This window comes from Perca fluviatilis, chromosome 17 (assembly GCF_010015445.1).
Source record: "Perca fluviatilis chromosome 17, GENO_Pfluv_1.0, whole genome shotgun sequence".
NCBI classification, from domain to species: domain Eukaryota; kingdom Metazoa; phylum Chordata; class Actinopteri; order Perciformes; family Percidae; genus Perca; species Perca fluviatilis.
In genome coordinates this window covers 36481618-36486617 of record NC_053128.1, presented here as the reverse complement: position 1 = coordinate 36486617, position 5000 = coordinate 36481618, and positions in this window count along the sequence as shown.

Here is a 5000-nt window from a genome sequence, read left to right as displayed (position 1 = left end):
ATTTGCAGCGTTGTGTTTGCTAAATGCTGATCATGTGTTGTCAGATTAATGAAGATGTGTCCTCAATTTGCTCGTGTTGTGTCTATTTGTGTGCGTTTCGTTAGGTTAGTGTGTCTGCCCCTGTCGGCCACCGTAGAGCGTTGCCTAAACTTAACCGTAATCTCGGCTAAATCGCCCGGCAGCTCGCGGTGCTCTGTACCCGACTCCCAGTCCCCTGTCCTCGGGTGAACCCATCTACTAACCAGCGCTGACAGCAGCGAGCTGGGACGGGGCTCTGTAGCTGCTCTAACAACCAGGGACGATGTCATAAAACACACTAACCCTAAAACTTTACCACTTCTTATCGGCTAAACTGAACCGCACTGTCTGCAGAAACGCCCGGCAGCTCGCGGTGCCCAACTACCGCTGGCACCACGGAGCTCTGTGGCCCACGGCCGCCTAGCTTCAAGCCATGTATTATTATTATTATTATTACATTTTGGTGTGCATAAATCTTCGTACATCATCATACGAACCTGTTCGTGGCAACGATTAATACCTTTTGTCGTTGGGTCCGGCTCAGGTTAAACATGAACAAACACTAACCATGAACACTACACAACTTTCTTTTAATATCCAGTTTGACAGTCAGTCATAACAGAATAAGAGCATTGATAAACTACTTTAAAGCAGATTTATTTCAGGGCTAAATTACGTATCAGATTGGTGCATAAACTGCAGTACTCTCAGGTACAAATACCAGCATTTTAGGCAGTATTGGAGGTTTTTTAAGATACTAGTATCGGTATCGGAACATCTCTGCTAACTGTCTCTGATAGGACGGAGCTGTGTAGCGCCGTCACGCGTCCCGCCAGCTGTCGCGTGGTTTGGTACGATATATGGTTTGGTACGATATATGGTTTGGTACGATATATGGTTTGGTAGGATATATGGTTTGGTACTGTACGATATATGGTTTGGTACGATATATGGTTTGGTAGGATATATGGTTTGGTAGGATATATGGTTTGGTAGGATATATGGTTTGGTACTGTACGATATATGGTTTGGTAGGATATATGGTTTGGTAGGATATATGGTTTGGTACTGTACGATATATGGTTTGGTAGGATATATGGTACTGTACGATATATGGTTTGGTAGGATATATGGTTTGGTAGGATATATGGTTTGGTACGATATATGGTACTGTACGATATATGGTTTGGTACTGTACGATATATGGTTTGGTACTGTACGATATATGGTTTGGTACTGTACGATATATGGTTTGGTAGGATATATGGTTTGGTACGATATATGGTTTGGTACGATATATGGTTTGGTACTGTACGATATATGGTTTGGTAGGATATATGGTTTGGTACGATATATGGTTTGGTAGGATATATGGTTTGGTACTGTACGATATATGGTTTGGTAGGATATATGGTTTGGTACTGTACGATATATGGTTTGGTACTGTACGATATATGGTTTGGTAGGATATATGGTTTGGTATGATATATGGTACGTCTCGGTGTGCGTATGTTTCTCGGCTGTATCGTACGGATCCGTTCATGAGAAGACGCTGACATTTTTAACAAATCAAAAGTAATCACAACTTCCTGCTGCCTTTCTTTTGCCTTTTTGTGATCTTGAGTCTATTTCTAATCACCTGAAACAGAGCAGCACTGCTGTACAATGACTTAGAAACATATACACACACATATATATATTGTATAAAAAATACAATATCTATGTTTTTAACTCCTCAGCCATGTGCTTTTACGAAGTATATTCTAATTAGTTTTCTTTTTATATTTCTGTGTCAAATTGTTTTCCATCTTCCGTGTTTTTTTCTTATTTTCTTGTGTGATTTGTTTAATAGTTTTGGTGACACTAATTAATAACTGAGATACTAGAAACACAAATCTAACTCTGTGGATCGAACTGATTCCTGACCAGACTTGGAAGCATTATGGGATGGAAGCTTTGAGTCTAAAGGCCCTGACACAGCGACCAGGCGGCCGACCGTCAGCAGTACAGCCAGTCGGACTGATCGGGCTCCTCGAGGTCCAGAAAGTTCCTCAGAACGCCCAAGAGACGCCGACTTGAGCGTACGTTCTGCGCGTGTGCGACACGCAAGCGCCTCTAATCTGTATTGTCGCCCAAAAAATGAAAACCGACAGCTGATTGGACGAACGTGTCACATGGGTCTGGCTGCTCCCCGGCCATCATGGCGGCTTCGTTCGGAATACTATCTCGTATTTTACAAAGATAGTTTCTGAAAACGTGTGAAGAGAGAAACAGGCCGTGTAGTGTCTGAATCTGTCTTCATCTCAGATCAGATTTTGAGAGACTCTAGTCACCTCATCCCGCTCGTCATTTCCAGGTTAGCTCTCCTCCAATCAGATTGGTCATTGAGTCTGACTGCCCGCCCTCCGACCCAGCAAGTCAGGTCGGCCCAAATGAACGCCAACAGCCCCTCCGACTGCCGACTGCACGGACCACAGCGAACAGACTCGAGTCACCGACCTCGCCAGACTGTCAGACGGGCGACTATCAGCTCGGTGTGTCGGGGTCATTAGCCTGAATAATCATTTGCACTTGTAGAGAACTCTAATTATTAAAATATGAATTATGAACACACTATCTTTGAGAAGTTTCTGCTATCTTTAGAGTAAGAAAAACCTCTTTTTATGAAGTCAAACTGTAACAACGATAAAGGACTCGGGTTTGGAGAACTTGTTTTATCTTTGGTGTGATAAACATTCATGATACGGATACATAATATTTATATTTTCATAAGATCACTTTGGGAGCTTTGATGCCGTTTTGTACAATAATACGATAATTTTGCAGAGAAGTTCTTCAGTTTGAAAATGTTCAAGTTGCTTCCTGTGTTTAAAGATTATATTTTGGAAATGAAGTAACTGTGACTCACAAAAAAGTAATTCATGATTTCATGTTTCTGAATCGTCTTTGTCTTCACATGATGAATAAAATACTACTACAGTTTTGTAGACAAACTTGAACATCACACTAATAATATCTGTGTTTTGATGCAACAGTCAACATTACTTTTATATTTTTTTAGACTTTGATTCAAACCCTAAAAACATGTATCCCTCCTGATGTCCTCAGGTCTAATCTGACCCTAAACGTTTCTACAGCAGACGTGGGTTTCTTTGAATGAAAATGTGAAAAAAAGTGACGCAAATGTCCAAAAAAATTGACAAAAATGTCAAAAAAGTTACAAAAATTTCAAAATTGACAAAAATGTAAAGAAAACCGAATATGTCAAAAAAATGTGACAAATGTAAAAAAGTAAATAAAATACTAAATAATAAGTAAATAAAATACAGTTTTTTTTCCAGCAAAAGTTTCCTTTTTAAAAAGAGTTTTGTAGACAAATAAACTTGAACATCACATTTCTAATCTCTGTTTTAATGCAACCCATGGACAGGTTCATTCCTTTTAGTTTTTTTTTTTTTTTTTTTTTTTTAGACTTGGATTTAAACCCTAAAAACATGTAACCCTCCTGTTGACCCCGGGTCTAATCTGACCCGTTATCTAAACGTTTCTATATCAGAGTTTTCAAAATAAATAACCTGGATAGTTCTCTACATGCTCTTAACAGGTTAAAAAAATAATCCGTTCAATACTTTTATTGAATTTGAGGGTTCAATTTGATAGCATTTGAAGATATAAATTATAAAATAAAGTTGAAAAAAGTGACAAAAATGTCTGAAAGAGCTTCAGAAACGAGGGGGGGAAAAATGACAAAAAAATTTCAAAATAGCGCAGAAAAAAACTTGAAAAGAAAATCACAAAAATTTACAAAAAAAAATGACAAAAAATTACAAAAAAACTTGAATAAAAGTGACAAAAAAACTTGGATAAAAGTGACAAAAATACTTAGATAAAAGTGACAAAAAACTTGAATAAAAGTGACAAAAACACTTGAAGAAAAGTGACAAAAACACTTGAAGAAAAGTGACAAAAAAACTTGAATAAAAGTGACAAAAATACTTGGATAAAAGTGACAAAAAAACTTGGATAAAAGTGACAAAAATACTTGAAGAAAAGTGACAAAAAAACTTGGATAAAAGTGACAACAAAACTTGGATAAAAGTGACAAAAATACTTGAATAAAAGTGACAAAAAAAACTTGGATAAAAGTGACAAAAATACATGAAGAAAAGTGACAAAAATACTTGGATAAAAGTGACAAAAAAACTTGGATAAAAGTGACAAAAATACTTGATGAAAAGTGACAAAAATACTTGGATAAAAGTGACAAAAAAACTTGGATAAAAGTGACAAAAATACTTGAATAAAAGTGACAAAATTGTCCAAATTTGGACCCTGAAAACCAGAAAGCTGCATGGTCGACTGGAGGACAACACAAGGGTAAAGTATTTCCTGTTAACTTCAGTATGAATAAATTAATAAATATTTAGAGAAAATGTGTAAAAATGTGTGCTGATAAAATCATTCCAGCAGAAGTCCAATGATTTGTCGCTCCGTGACAGTTTGGGCCAATCAGAGTGTGTGAACGAGGCGAGGAGAGGATTCCCACAGTCCCGCTGTCGGTTGGTCCAGCTGTCTGTGGTTTACCTGTCGCTCAGGTGGCACACACAGAGGGAGACACACACATACACACACGTACACATACACACACACACGCTCACACACACACAGACACATACACACACACACACACATACACACACACACACACATACACACACACACAGACACATACACACACACACACGTACACACAGGAACACACACACACATACAGACAGACACACACACGCGCATACACACACAGACACACACACACGCACACACAGGAACACACACACACAGACAGACACACATATACACACACACACACACACGTACACACAGGAACACAGAGACACACACACACAAACACACAGGCACACACACAGAGACACACACACATACGCACACCGACACAGACAGACACACACATACATATACCG